This window comes from Pholcus phalangioides, unplaced genomic scaffold (genome assembly GCF_987345545.1).
Source record: "Pholcus phalangioides strain wild (caught in Gottingen) unplaced genomic scaffold, Ppha-v1.0 ptg000013l_1, whole genome shotgun sequence".
NCBI lineage: Eukaryota > Metazoa > Arthropoda > Arachnida > Araneae > Pholcidae > Pholcus > Pholcus phalangioides.
Genome location: NW_028301606.1, coordinates 7,940,241 through 7,956,721, shown reverse-complemented (window position 1 = coordinate 7,956,721; position 16,481 = coordinate 7,940,241). Strand labels below are relative to the sequence as shown.

The following is a 16,481-nucleotide window of genomic DNA, read 5'->3' as shown; positions in this document are numbered from 1 at the left end:
TTGCATAACTAGAAACAACAGCTGACGTAGCAAAAAAGTAAATTCTCTGTCATCCCGTAAACAAATCATCCGGGAAATATTTCCGGAATTTATTCTATAGTTATCGCGATAACACGTTGACTTTAAATTATTGGAAGTTTTTCTTTTTAGATAACTACAGGTTGGAAAAATGCCTTACGTTTCCGAAAGTAATATATTTTTATGTATCTAACAATTACTAATACGTTTTAACTCGAAAATGTAATACATATTATAGGAGTTGAGTTTATTCTCAAGATTTTTTAAATGAGAAGAAACTAAAGAAATCCCTGCGTTCTTATTGTAGCAATTTCTTTAATTTTTAAGTAGGGGTAATTGTTTTTTTTATTTATCTGTGTGGATAGTTTATTTAGTGTGAAAACTGAATTACGTTATGTGCTTTCAATGAGGGAACACTACAGATTAGTTGTGGTTGGGTGATGTATTTTACCAACATGATACTTGAGAATTGGCAAATCTCATGTTCGCTATTAATGTACATTATCAACAGTGTATTTGGCAGTCATAATCAGAGGCGTTGACGTGAAGAAAACATTGGGCGGCTGTTGGTTGCCAGTTGTCCCATATATGCGTGGGAGGGGTGACTTGCACTGTATATTCATTAATTATCTAATCAAAGAGATCAGCCCCCCACAAAAAAAATTTAGTGGGAGGACTCATAGAGCCTCTTCCCCCCCACCCTCAAGGTTCTGGTGCCAATAGTCATAATGGACATTTTGTCTCGTATTTCTTGCTTGAAAATGCCTCCAAAATTATTAAGACTGAGCATTGGTTTCACTGCGGTGATAATAATGTTCCTTTTTCTTTAATGCAGCTGTTCTCAACCGGTGCTCCGTGGCAGATCGAGAAAAAAACAGTAAATTTGGAAAAAAATAATAAGTATTTTTGAACAATAATTATAAGTCATAACTTTTATGAACGAATAAAAAATAGGCCTACGGGGCTCCTCCATAGAAATTATGTACCAGAAAAGGACTCCGGGAGTCAAAAAATGTTGAGAACCGCTGCTTTAATGTATTTAATAATAGCTGTTGGCGTGAATGAGAATGATTGTTAGTGCGAGAAGTTAAGGTTTGTAAGTGATAGTTATAAGGTTAGTAACAGTGGTAGTGTTGAGTACATGGCCAAAGTGTGGTTTGCAATCATTGGTTAAATATGCCACAAATTCTCAATTCTGTGATTCTGCAAGTGTTTCACAACAAGGGAACAGCTATACAAAACTCCCTCATTGTTGATGTGTTGCCGAGTTTTTTTTTTTTTGGCAAGCATTTGGAAAAATGACAAACTGCCAAGAGTGAAACTGAGTCATGCTTTTGATGGAAATCTTTTCCTTTGTCAAGAAAGACAACTCATTGCCAAGAAGGGATAATATTATGCAGGGCCGGTCTTAGACCTAGTTGCGCCCGGTGCAAAAACAATAGTCAGCCCCCCCCCCCTGGTGCGGATCCAGAGTGATGTGTCGGAGGAGGCAATTTTTGCTAGTCATTACTGTCCCGTAAAATACAGGACAGATTCATTCTACCATATTATCAGACTCAGTGTGTGGTGATCGCCCCCATCGCCCTCCCCCCCCCTTTTGGATGGATATTAAGGGATGAAGAAGTCGGAAAAGCTTTCTTCCTAAAATGGGGTTACCACCATTTAACTTGTAAACAAGCATGAAAACCCAATTTGTTTGATTTAAAAACATTAAAAAAACGTCACACATTTATGCAGGGTACTCACCACAAAGGATCTATCTTCTTCATACTTATTTTAATTGAATTTTATGGTAAAATAAGTATAGTTTCACGCGTAAGGGTTAAACTGATAATAAAAAGTGGTTAAATGAAAGTGATATTTTCGTATGATTACTTTCATATTTATAAAACTCATGTGAACTTCATTTAAAATTATCCCTTTCAGACCCAGTACTAAGAAACGGAAGGGGCAGGCAAACACCAGTTAAAGCACCGGGCTCTGCAACTTGGGCAAGCTAGTTACTATTCCGAAGCAACTTGGACGGTGACCCGAGCGGAATGGAGGGGGCACTTGTAACTCCTTTTTCTGAGCATAACCATTTCAAGAAAAGTCTGCCCCCAAGAAAGCACGCTACAGACTTGGGGAAGGGACAGGGCCATCTTAAGAGCATCATGGGCCCCCCCCCCCCTAGCCAAGTGGTTTTTCTGAGGCCCTGCCTAGTAAATTCTAGGTAATTTTAAATAGATCTCATTTTCGTGAGGCCCCTCTACTTTTGAGGATTTTGGGCAGCGCTGGGGCGAGTCCATGTGTTAAAACGGCACTGTGTGAGAAGGGGTTATTTTTCTCTCTAGATTTTTTTTTTAACCTCAGAGACTTCTGCTTTAATCTCAACGATAACGCGCAATTCTCGTTCACCTAGTACCTTACCAAGGTGTAAAACAATGCTGTGAAGCATATTTTAGGGACAATGATCCCAATGGAATAAAGCAATATATATTTTGCACCTCACTTTTTTTTATTTTAAAAAACAGAATGGGGAGTGGGGGGGGTCCATGATTGTAGAATCTGTTTTACAAAGCTGTTTAAAAAAATCAAATTGAACTTCCAACATACGTTCCTCTTTAGTTTCTTGAAAGCAAATAGATGTCCTTTTAAAGTCCCATTGTGGTCACACCTTACCAGAGATACTGTCTAGGAGCGTCATAGGAAGCTTTACCGTTACTCACCAGGTATCTGGAACAAGATCCATGAAACTCCGAAAAGATGTTCAGTTGTGTATGTATGGTTTGTTACAATTTTCAAGTCCACACACACACACACGTTGCATTTAGGGGCGGTTCGAGACAAAATCTCTACCCGAGTGGGACCCTTTTATGTCCCTGACTTCCCCTAATTAAAAAAACTTTTGTTTCAATCTTTTCGCTTTGATGCGTTCAAAGGAACAGCGATATTTTATGTCATAACATGTGTCAAATTTTTTTCTGCCCTTTTACCTTGGATTTGACACTCATCCTAGAGCGGGTAGAAATCATTTTCCCATTTTTCGCCCTTCTTATTTAGCACCTGGTGCAATTGCACCGGTCGCACTGCCCTAAGACCTCCCCTGATACTATGGCTTTCAAAACTAAGAAATGGCTATAAAAAATTAGAGATGGGGTGCGAATATTCCGCAGCTATTCAGTATTCGGCCTATTCACCGAATATTCGGTTCAGTCGAATACCTGTGTAAATCTAGGCAAAACGAACTAGTTTTAAAAAGTTATATTGATTGGAAATTTTTGCATAAATTAAAAATTTCTGATTATGTATAAGTAATATTAAAATACAGTGTTTCATTGGTTTTGATTTTCAGTATCGTGGCAATAAAAATATTTCAAAATAACCAGTTTTTAATATTTATTTAAATAATAAATTGCATAATTAAAATCCATTATCAGTAAGTTTATTTTCAATAAACGCCAATTTTATCTATAATTGTGATGAATTTTAAGAAATTGATATTCAGCCAAATCTCTATTTGTCCCATTCCGTGTAAAAAATGGACCACACACAAAAACAAAGCAACATTCTTGGATTAAATAAAGAATGGAGATTGAAAATATAACATCCCTGACCAGATACGGGATAGAAAATAATAAAAACTAGAACTTTTTGTTTTAAATAATACAGAAAAAAAAAAGCTTTAAACAGAGCAAAAAAAAAAGCTTTCTGGGTTTTTTCAAAAACAGTCTCTGGGGTCAATAAAAACACAATTGCGGAACAAACTATAGTGGCTAGTATACAAAAAAATCAATAAAAATGTAAATATGATTGTATAACCTGAGAGAAAACAAATGATATTTCAACAAGAATAATGGAAGAAACACGCTGGGTAAACAGTATATATGTTACTGCCAAAGCCCGAAATTGGCCAGTTCACAAAGCAGCCGGGTAGATCACAAATTGGACAATTTTGTTGTAAATTGACTTGCCAATGTCTGAATTTCTGGCTTTGGCCAGCCAGCTCATGAAATGACCGGAGATCCCTGGCCAAGGTCCGATAACAAAAGGCATGATTCGAAGTCATCGCCAAATTTGCATATTTTTTCATGATAATTACAACGACGTTAGCTATGGCAATCTATCATATTGCAGTCTGATGCTGTAATCATTTTTTTTAATTGACAGGAAAAACTAAGTATTTGTATTATTTTTGTGTAGTTTTTCTCTCAAATTCATTCTTTTTTTTTTAATCTTGTCACATGGGGATAATCCAATACAGATACTATACATAGCCATGTATCACACGTTAGCAATGGAAAAAAGGATTTTGTTGTCTACTGGATTGTTTTACATCAGCATATCAAAATTTGGCTAGGGATCTCTGGCCTTTTTGTGAATTGGCCGGCCAAAGCTTGAATCAATTCTGAGATTCAGACTTTGGTCAAAATTCTAGGTCAATTCATGAAGTTACTGGTCACTTTACAAATTGGCTGTACTTTGGGCTTTGGCAGTAACATAACCTTTAAAATGGCGGTATTAATAAACCTTAACGGCTTCAATTGATTCAAATGTTGCACTCTGTACAAAAGTCTATTACTGACAGCAACCTCTAGGGTGACCTTCAGACGATAACCAACAATTAAAAAAGCAAATTGCAACCTAGAAAAAATCTAAATGAAATAATAATAGCAGATAAAGAATCAATGGCAACCATTATTGGGCAGGAAGAAAAATGCCAACAGGCTAGAAAGAAAATCAAAAAAAGGTCACCAAAGAAAACAAGGGATGAGATACTATAGCTATAGCTGTTCCTGCTAGTAATGTGTGATAAGTTTTTTATTGGAGCTGGGCACTTTGAATTATAACTTTCCCATAAAGTCACATTCGGAATGCAAAATATCGGTACCAATCACATTACTGAATGTTGGCTAACATCTGTGGTTTTTTTTAAATTATTTACAGTTAAAGGCCTATGTAATACTATTCAAGGGACCGAGAAACATTATTTCTAAGGAGTTAGCATTATAGATGGAATATATAATAAGAAAAAGTACATCAGGACCGAAGAGTAACACCATTATATAAGTGATTGTGGTTATAGAGTGTATTGTTATAAATAGGACTCGGTTTTTTTTAAACCTAAAGTTGAAGCATTGTTGCTGGTTAGTTAAACTTGAAAATCAACCTATCAACAACAATGTTTCATTTTTAGGTCATAAAAATCTGTGAGCACTAATTATAAGATTTTTGCTGTCTATATATGTATATCATGGTCCCACACCGTGGAGCTGTACCTCCAGACCAAGATTATTCTCAGTTTTTTTCTTGAATTTATTTTTACAATGGACTCTTGATGATCCAGCTGTGTGCTAATCTAGCCCTTTCAATAATCTGGCATTTTGAAGCGGGTTTTTCTTGAGCATAGAAGAGGAAAACATGTCACTGCATGTCTGTGCTTGGAAGTTTATATCATTTGAGTGGGCTTTTTTCCACTTCCAGTGATCTGGTACACCTGGGTCTTATATATGCTGGATAAGTGAGAGTACTGTACTTAAAAATATATAGGCTATAGAACTTCAAAGATGGAAATTTGGTTTGAAATATTCAGAGGCTTACTATATCCAATCTGATAAGGGAACATCCTATTGAAAAGGACCAAACATTTTACTTGTTATATATCAGGAGGTTCAGTGTTAACTAAATTTGCTATAGCAGAATTTTCCTCCTTAATTATCCAACATACCAAACCAATAGCCCCATGAGTGGCGCAAGTGTTACCGCTATTCTGTGTGTATTTATAGGCCTATCTGCAAGAGGGAATAAGTGAGCTATATCCCAGGGCAGCAAATATGGGTAATAGGTGGTCAAGATTATTGGATTCGAATGGGAGGAGGACAGCAAAACCATAAATCTGCCTCTGAGACTTACTATTACAAGTTGTTCATAAATCATCGTTAATCCTAGTTTGCCAGAAATATTTGTTCAAACTGATAATGATATGAAAAATATATGAACCATGTTATTTAATTTTTGTGTGTGTTTTTAGGGGGTACTCTGTCAAATAATCGTCCATGGAGTATGTCCAGCCTATCGGACTCAATGTGGAGCCTGTTCAATATTGCTTATCTATTGTGAGCATTTTCAGTTGATATTTTTCTCTTTATGTTCTGTGTTTTCTTGATCTTTCAATTATCAATAGGTTTGCCATGTTAAAAAGTTTTCTACTTATCTGTAGCATGGTTATGGTACTTATACAAATGCAGACCCAACAAGGTGGCTCAGAAAAAGATGCCTGTAACAAATATGGATGTCGCATATTTCTAAAATATGGCAACCCCCAATTAAAAATGCAATTACAAAAAGTAGAGAAGATACATGATAAAATATAGTGCCCATAAAAAATATTTATGGCTGTCTTATCTAAATATGGATAGCTTCTCGATTTATCCCAACATGTTTATCCTATAAATTTTTTATGACTTTTTCTCCCCTTGTCACCAACTTGGACATTTCTATATCAAGTTTTCAATTTTTTTACGGTTATCTATCTGTCCCCTATTCTCAATTTCTTTTTCTTGCTAGTTCGTCACAATTTTTCATTGTGATAATGAACATATTTTTATTTGCTTAAAAAGAAAGAATTCTTGCATCTTTTGATTTGCAGAAAATTCACCACTAGAAAAATTTGCTGACAACAGTTTGACACTAGTGAGTGAGTGATCAAGTGATTTTTGGGTAAGTAAGGGGCTGAGTGAGTGGATAAGAAATCGATTCATTGAGTAAATCAATGAGTAAGTGAGTGATGAAGTTACTGAATGAGCAATTGAGAATGTGAGTTCACTTGCTCACTCTTATATCACCAACTGCTGTCTATGAATTGGTTTTTTTGTCCTTTCAGTTAATTGTATGCATATAATAATTATTAGGGGGGTGAATTTTCCACATATGCTTTGTTTCAGAACAAAGATTTTCTGGCTAGCGAATGTTTTTGTGACAATGGTCATTAATGAGTTCATCAAAATTCATTCATTTGTTTTTTGATATTTTTTTCCCATTTTGATGATGTTTACTAGTTTTTTGCTTAGCAACTCATAATAATAAAAATAAAAATCTGCATCAGTGATGAAGGGAAATGTAACCAACATCAATGTGGACAATCTAAAGAAAATTTCACTGAAGCTTCTCAATGTCCAAGTTGGCGATTAAATAAAAAACGTAACAAAAAAAAAAGTATTGTAAAATAAGTATTAAAAGTCCTGATTTAAAATTAGGTACTGTAGCCCATGTTGATAAGACATTCGTCCACAAAAAAAACAGCTGTTTCGAGTTCTGTACCTGCTCTGTCCTTGAAAAAAATACTTATTGATAGTAATTGATGAGGTTCTCGCAGCCATCATCAATTAGAAGACTTTCTTGGGCATAAGGCTGTCATTAGTGCAAGTTGTTTTCTTATCGATATTTCCCTAACGCTAATGGTTTGCATCATCAGGAGGTTTTTGAGTTGTATTTTCAGATTCAACATTCTTAATGCTACTCGAATACCTTCTGATGATGCTGACCACTGGCTTTGAGGAGACTGGGAAGAAAACGAACTACAGTCAAATCTCATTTTAACGAACTCCAAGTGACCGGAGAAATCACTTCCTTATAACAAAATTTCATTATAAAGGAATTCCGGGTTTTTACATTGTTCTTAAGTAAACTTATCTGAGGGATTAGAAATATGTTAGTTAAAACAAGATTTTTTTTTTTGCTATAACGGTATTCAACTGTAGTACCAATGATGATTCCTTGTCCTGAGAAATTCTGTCTCTCGATGCTTGTCAATAGTTAGTTATACAGGGAGGAAAATTGAGCATCTTAAAATCCTGTTCATGAAAATAACTTTTCAAGTAATTTGCAATGAAGGATAGAGATGATCATTGGATCAGAACCTGTCTTTGAATAAGTGTGCCTGAGTGGGGTGGTGGTAAGATGATCGTCTACCACTGTGAAGATTGCCATCTGGTTCCAGGTTTGAACTGGGAGAAGAATATATAAAACAAGATATTTTCCCTAACAAGCTTGAGACAACCACCAATAGATGCCTTTTTCATTTCCTACCCGACTTGTTTTCTGCAGAAAATTACAGTAACCATAGCGATATGGTTGGAGTTGGTGTGAGGTGAAATGGTCTTTTAATAAGCTCCTTAGTTCAAAGTAATTTTGGCCTTGTGAAGAATTGAAATAAATGTGCTTTATTGTGAAAATTATTCTCTTCTGTTGAATGAGACTCATCATTTTTCTTTTCTTTTCCAGCTTCAGGAGTCTCGTAGATGTGAGTGTACTTTTTCATTCACTTTTTTTCATAATTTATTCATATATTGTACCTTGACTCATAAAATTACTTGTTGCTTTTCATATTAAGTGATGACACTAAGACAACCCCCACCACATCCTCATGACTAGGAACAAAAAATAGGGTCGGCAAATATGTGTAATGAAATCAGTAGGAAACAGAACATCACGAAACTGAAATAACGTTCCGTTTTACAAAGGTGCAGATCAAAGCAATGATCATCAATGGAACTATTTTTTTTATTCCATTCAAGACAGGTTTCTGTGTCATATGGTGTCCATTTTAGACAGGTTTTACTGTATCTTATGAAGGAATACCATGTTAATTCAGGAGTCCCACAGACTTTGCCACAAAGCTGGGTTGGGTAGAGATCTCAGCAATGAGATAAGTCCAGTGGCAAAGTTCTGGCGTTCATTCATTCAGTTCCCCCCCCCCCCCAAATAATGGGGATTTTGGACAAATGCTCTACTTGCCCATGCATGGATTAAGCTCAGGAGGGCAGATATCTTACACACTTTACAATCAGGTTTGACTTGTTCAAGGCATTTCTCCTCTCGTGTGTCAAATGAGGATTTTTTCTGTATATTTCATGGTCATTAATTAAATATTTATTTTAAAAGAGGTTGATTTTTAATGATTATACCACCTTTGTTTAAGCTTCAGGGTGGCACTATAAATTATCATGATACATCGATAGGAAATCGCAGTATTATTATTACACTCCAAATAATTTTTAACTCCCCTCCCCAATATACAGGGTGCATAGGTATATGCATGCACTATTTTACTAGTGAACCATTGATCCTAGGAGCATACTTCCAATTAGAAAGTATCCAAATAATATGTAGAACTCGGATAGGTCATTCATGTTTCAAGGGGTTGTATAGTTATTAAAATAAAAATCAACTTTTTATACCAAAAATTGAATTAGAAAATTGCTGTCCTGTCTATCCTGATGTCGAAAAAAAAAAAAAATCCATAACAAATCCAAAACATACAAGGAAATTTTTCCTCCCATAAATTTCTTGGTTGGCAAATGAAAGAAAAATAAGTAATGATCAATTTGAAGATCTGATAAAATGTTAATTACCAAAATTTTCTGCCTTATTTCTTTATTTGTGGGTAATGCATTTAAAAAGCATCCAAATTTCTTATAGCAGATAATACATCAGTGTGTGTGTGTTATCTGCAGATTTTTTTTTTCTTTAAGAAATAGGAATAAAAATGAATATTCTTAAAGAAGGCATATATGGGGCCTATATGCGAGTAAAAGAGCAAATTTTGTCAAAAAAGAATGTGGCAAACCCCTTTTATTTCTTATGATATCATTGTGATACAGGTAATCATTAACAGAAATCGGCATGAGCAGAAATATAGGAATACTTTTCTTTCCGTAATTTGCATGTGTGAATTATTATTAATGGGCAGGAAAAATATATGTTTCAGTTACAAATTGATAAAACTCACATGGTTACTGCTTTCAGATTCAGGATTTACTGTATTCTTTGGGTGCATGAATGTATGTAAAGTATCATGTTATTGTGAAAATCAGTGTATTGGGAAATGAAATGTACATACTTGTCCATACATATTCAAGTACTGTTTTATTTTTGCAGCCGTTGCTGAATGCAGGAGGAGGTGGCAGCGGTTCGAATAGCCGTTCTGGAACAGGGTAAGTTTTTCAGATATTAGAAAGCAAACTTTTTCAGGTGTAAAAGTAAAAACCAGCTTTTGTTTTAGGTTGAGAGCCATATACACAAATTTCTATCTTTATATTTTTCTCAAATTATTTTATTATTTCATACATGTTACCCAGTTAGGTAATATACACATCTATTCATTTCATTGTTCCTTTACTTTGACTTTACATAAGTTGTGTAGCTGTAGCTCTGACCTGTTGTGACGAACCTACAACACGATATTGACATGACCTGAAATTCAAGGATTTTCCATCTTTACTTCAAAATATGGAAGACAGATGGCAGCACAAGTAAGAACATGAAACAAGCACAATTTTGATAACATAAATGTTAGGGCCACACACACACTCAAAATACTCATTTCCTTCATGTACCAATTCCTTAGAAATTCTGTTGAGGAATGTGTACAAGGTGCATGTACATTAAAAAGTAGTAGTGTATCTCTGACCATTCCCAAGTTATTTAAGTTAAAGGGACTTTCCTATGCATCCTGAACACTTAACATGAAATCAGGGGCATATTTAATTCAATATTTATAAGAATGGCTATACAGTCAAATCCTGTTATAACGGACTCCGAGAGACCAGAGAAATCACTTCCTTAAAACGAAATTTCGTTATAAAGGAATTCCAGGTTTTTGCGTTCTTCCTATGTAAACTTATCTGGAGGATTAGAAAAGTGATCATTAAAACGAGATTTTTTTCTATAACGGTATTCATTAAAATCTGATTCATTTGTATATACAGTTATGTCATTCAAGTTCTTTGTTACCGAAGACGTTCAAATTTTCTTGGTTTTTTTTGCCTAGCTGTGTTGTCTTTTTTACTACAGTCAAACCTGTATTAAACTGTTTCAGTCAAGAGACTGAAATAATGTGTTATTTTAGACAGGTTTTCTTTTTATAAAGGTGTATATTTTAAAGTACTGATCATCGATAAGGGCTACTACTACTTAACCGTACTTGCACCTCGTATACATTCCTCTACAGAATTTCTAACAAATGGGTACATGCTGGAGAATGTGTGTTCTGAATGTATCTTGTCGAGTTACGCTTGTTTCGTGTTCATACTGCCATCTGTCTTCCATTTTCTGAAGTAAAGGTAGAAATGCTTGAATTTTTCATGTTATGTCAGTATCGTGTTGTAGGTCTGCTTGCTCTCTGCAGAGAGACTTTTTCCATCAATAAGGCTATCTTTTGATCCTGTTTCATACGGTATTTATTCTTTTTAGACGAAATTCACTGTAATCATGTTACATAGTACAGAGTTTCTCTCAGTTTTAGAAAACATTTGTTTTCATCATCTGCGTGAACAACTGTAGATCCTGCTTTGATTAGCATATTTACTCAAAATGATTGGCATGTATGACAATGTAAATTTAAATTACACTGTTAATTTTGAACATATATTCTTTGATATTAAATCAAGTTGTCGGTTATTCATTAAGCATGAATCAAAAAATATTTAAATGAAGTAGAGAGCTCCTTTGAAGCTCAGAATCAATCCTTTTGTCCGTCCCATCAGTCTTCAAAATCTCATGTACATTATGTTTATTATACACTGAAAACTTGCTACAACAATACTCAATATAACGATAAATCCCTCTGCAATATTTTTTCAAATGTTGTTGCCTCTCAATATAACGATTATCTCTCTACAACAATATTTTTTTTGTGGCCCACAGAGTATCGTTATAATGGGGTTTCACTGTATTGTAATGCACTTGAGAAAATAGCAGATGGTTATTATAGCTCAATAATTCAAAACTATTAGGTATTCATATCTTGCTTCTCTTGCAGACAACCTAGGCCGCCAAGGCCACCAAGAGGAGGTTTTGGATCTTTGTCGAACAGTATGGGTAAATATTGTTTTCAATTTTTTCTCTTTGCAACCACGACATTTACACAGATTCGTTAAAAACCTAAAAATCGATACTGGTTTCATTGGTTTTCAACCAATCCTAATGATGCCATGGTCATATCGCTTCCGCATGCATTGTGCACCTAACAGTTTACCTCTTAAATTTTCTCAATTTCAAAAATTAAAAAATGGTCATTGTAATTAGCTATGAGACAAGTATTTGTCAGATTTATTCAAATCGGGCACTCAGACCTTATTTCTTGCTGAGTGACATTTCTCGTTTTTTGTTAACCCTTCAAGCAGGGCAGCAGAAATGGCTAAACCTCCTTCAAAATGCCGTATCTTTTTTAATTAAGTAGACTTTCTTCCAATTTTCAGCAGCTGCAAAGTAAGGGGGGTGTAGTAAAAAGTGTTTCATTGAGTAATCAACTTTACAAAATATCTAGGTTTGTCAATGCTAAAATAAGAGGCCTTTAAGGAAGTGATATCTCTTTAATTATGCTTAAAGGGTTAATATGGGGAGCATGCACCTATAATTATTAGATATGATTTTGGTGGAAAAAATGAGTATTAGATTCAAGTAAATGTATATTTTATGCTTATATTGATCATCAGGTGATGTTCTGTGATTTCTATAAATACAGTGGTACTTCTACTCACTTGGCGATTTCTTCACCAACTATTGCTGGGCCATTAATATATTTTATGTGAGCATTAACTATAGTTATCTAATCACACTACATTAGTAAGAGGGGGGAAGTGCCCTTTCATTCCTGGACACTTCGATATTTCCATAAGGAGATGCGTCTGGTTGTTTTTGAGGTTCAAGTACTTCTACTCACGAGTTCAATTTGTTCCTGAAAGTTATTCATATCATGAAAAACTTGTCTTCAAGCAAGCTATTCCATTTGAAATGAAAATATGGATTTCTTTAATCTGCATCTATCATATTAAAAAAAATTGATTACCATGCTACTGTATCAAGTGCAGTGAATCGCTCATTGTTAGTCCTGAAGCAGAATATGCCGAAAGCTGTGACATAGGTCACAGAATAATCCCTGTAAGGATTTTGAGAAAAGAACTAGTCTGTGTGAAAAATAATTTTATGGAAATTTTTTTACTGCAGAACATTTTCTTTCAGCTGAGAGCTTGTTGCAGAACAATGCAAAACATTCTGTATCAAGAATCGTCAGTTTTGTGTTGTTCAAATTTGTTTGAATGATTTTTTTGTCACTCATTTTTTCTACAAGTTTGTAAGTCTAATAGTTGTGGGTTGAAGCATTTTTTAGCAAATAAAAAAATGTGAGACTATAAAATGAGTGACTATGCAGGGTGTTCCGTTAATGGACTGACAAACTCAGGGTTGTTAGTAGACATCAAGAGGAACAAAAGTTGAAATAGAAAATGGTGTCACAAACAACGTTGAGAGGGTGAAAAACACACACACAGGCTCTGAATCCAGAGGAGACGAAAGGTGGATGTCAGTTGATCGCTGAATGTGTTCATGGGTTCACTCATCATATCTGACATAAGCAGCGTCACGAAACGCATGCTCTGGGTAGGATTAGGCGCTACGGACAACGTAAATTAGCGCTATTGTTGTAGTAAGTATGTGTAGGGGTTAGTTGTCTATTTCAATGAGTATCGTAATGGCTGACTACACGAATGAGGAATACGCTGATATGCATCTGATTTACGGTCGAACAGATGGCAATGAGTGCTTAGCACAGCGGATGCACCCAACAACAATATCCGATCAGGTGTTGTCCGCAGCATCGCCACGATCAATAGAGTGCATCTGATAATCATTTTTACGTCATTGTAGACTGTGCAATCACATCAGTGACTGCCACTTCCAACAACTCTTGTAATAATTAATCAAAGAAATTTTTTTGTAGTTATTATTATACTTTTTGTCGTTCCAGCGTGACGTTGAAACCTGCATGCGTTTTTCGCAATTTTCACCCTCTCAACATGGTTCGCGCCACTATGATCCATTGCAATTTTTGTTCCTCTTGATGTCTATTAACAACTCTCTGAATTTGTCGGTCCATTAACAGAAACACAATGTATAGAGTGACCATATAACGTTTTTCCTCGGGACACAATTCTGTAATTCCTCCTAATTACGGCCATCCCGACTTGGTTTTTTTTAAGATGTCCTGTTTTTCCCATATTTTCAACAAAACCCACTTGAATATTCTATACAAATTGAGTATTAAAATTATCTCGCAATTTATAAATTATGATAATTATAAATATTTATCTCATATTTATCATAATGAACAGGTTTTTTGCTCGTATAACTCCTCATAATCCACTGTGATTTGCAGGCCTAGCACTTTATTTCCAGCCACCATCAATTTTAGCAATAATTGACAACTTTGCTCATTTTAGGCAACAATCTATGATTTACAGTTGTTTGAAATCCAAATTTTCCCAGTTCTTTTGGTGGGGAGGGGACACGGTCAGCCTGGGATTGCAGTGACTGGAGGATTTTCTTCAGGGGTTTTTCATTTTTGCAAATTATAATTTGGAGATTTTTAGGTACTTTTCTATGGAGATATGAAAAATCGGAATTTGGTTTCTGACTGAAAGATTTTAATATGGATAAAAAATCAGTTGACTTCCAGGTAAATCAGAAGCATTACCACACCATCATCACATAAATGAATTAAATATATTAGTATGGCTATCATTAATGTGTTTAAATTCCTAAAATCGGGTTTCATGAGAATAAGCTTTTTTAAATTCCTCTAGGCAATACGTGTAAAATTTCTGTTTATTTTCAAAAATGTTTGTATTTATGTTTATGAAACTTTTTGTAATAACTTTCCTTATAATAAATTTTACATTTCCTAACTTTATATTTTCAACAGATTCGCCTGGCTCGTTTCCAATGGGAGGAGGAGGATGAGGTCGGTAAGGGTCCCTAAATCATTAGAGACCCGAGAACGCCAAAACAAAACACTCCATTCTCACAACAATAGCATGCGTCATTTGTCGGACTTTTCAAATCCCCCTCTCCCTATTTCTGTATTTATGTATTTTCAGTCTTATTCAGACACTGAGATGCTTTTTATGTTCATACCATAGGTATCTTATATTGATTAATTATGAAATGCATCAATATGCAACTAATTTCATCTCGTATGTGAATTATCAACAACACATTTGTCTTACTTTGAAAATTTCTATCACAAATACTGTTTGTTTTACAAGAGGTAATTTACATAGTTTTTTTCTCTCCCTGTACTAAATCATTATTTGAAACATCTGGCAGAATTCATCGCAATAAGGAATCACTCTAATATATGATGTTGCTAGAGGAAATTTTCTCAATCTCTTGTAACTGATGCTCTAGAGTGCATTCGTTGTGTATAGAAATAATTTTTTTTATTGTACAGTTAATAAAATGTATTTATTATAACAGCATAACATTTTTCATTTGCTCTAGTTCAGGCTTTTTTAATGTTGTCTCTCCCTAAACTTTTGAAATCTTACAAAATTTTTGTTCTTGTCAAATCGGGTGAAATACATGGTGGGACATTCTTGAATCAATGAATTTCTTCGATTTAATTGTTTAGTAACAGTACACACCGCTTTTAAGAATCACTGATAATATTATCATTCATTTTTATCACTTTCGCTATTTATAGAACAGAGATATCACATGAGAGAAAAATATTTTTATTATAATCAGGACTTTTTAGTTTATGTTGTTTTTATTGCATATTTTGAAGCTGTGTTGAATGTGACTCATTCCCTCCCCCCACCACACAAGACTGTCATTATCAAGCTGCAAGATTGTTTAGGAGGTCAGAAGGTGCCTTTGGTGACAAAAATTTCCCTGCTCTATTCATAATATATTGATCAGGCCATAATAGCTGCTTTTGCAATGGCTTACCTATAGCAAAGGAATGTGCAAAGTTTAAAAAAAAAACCATTTCTTTAGGTTGTGGTCAGTTTCTTGGCAGAGGAGACTTTTCCATAAATGATAAATAGTCCTTTATTTATCATTTATTATTCATTTTTTCGCCTGTAACTAGTCATTATCTTATGTAAAAACGAAAATAACACTTTCCCTATAAATCGTGCCAAGTTTGGCAATAGCACTGAGGTTTCGATGATATAACACCAAGAGAAACGTGTGGAAAGAAAATCCCAATTTCACAAGAATGTAAGAGAAGCTTTTTGAGTTTTCTTTCCCTCATACATGAGGAAGTGGCAAGCAGAATGTTAACCCCTGGAACTGAAATGACGAGTCCAGCTCGTCATGAATTTTCGTGAGCAAACTGACAATGATGAGCTGCACTCGCCAAGAATTATTACTGTTGCAACTTTTCATGAGAGAAGTATGTTATAGCGAGTCTATTGCTTTGGTACATTTGTTTGCATGCAATTTGCATAAAAGATTGCAAAACGCGCTGCATCTTCCAGAGTCTTTTGAGAAGTATCATACACTTGAAGTTTATTAGTATTTTAAAGCAAACCCAAACTAATTATGTTCTATTATATATATATATATATATAACAAACATTCATATAAATCTATGAAGCAAATATTGTTTTTACTAAGAAAACCGTGAGTTTTTACATCAA

General features: G+C 34.7%; 1 long non-coding RNA gene across 1 annotated transcript; it reads left to right on the top strand.

Moving 5' to 3' along the window:
- Position 1: 1 nt before the first annotated feature.
- Positions 2-15,317, top strand: LOC149078540 (uncharacterized). The gene is made up of 6 exons (XR_016193843.1): positions 2-188; positions 6,029-6,113; positions 8,281-8,299; positions 9,937-9,992; positions 11,819-11,877; positions 14,759-15,317. It is a non-coding gene; the product is annotated as an uncharacterized LOC149078540 (long non-coding RNA).
- Positions 15,318-16,481: the final 1,164 nt, after the last annotated feature.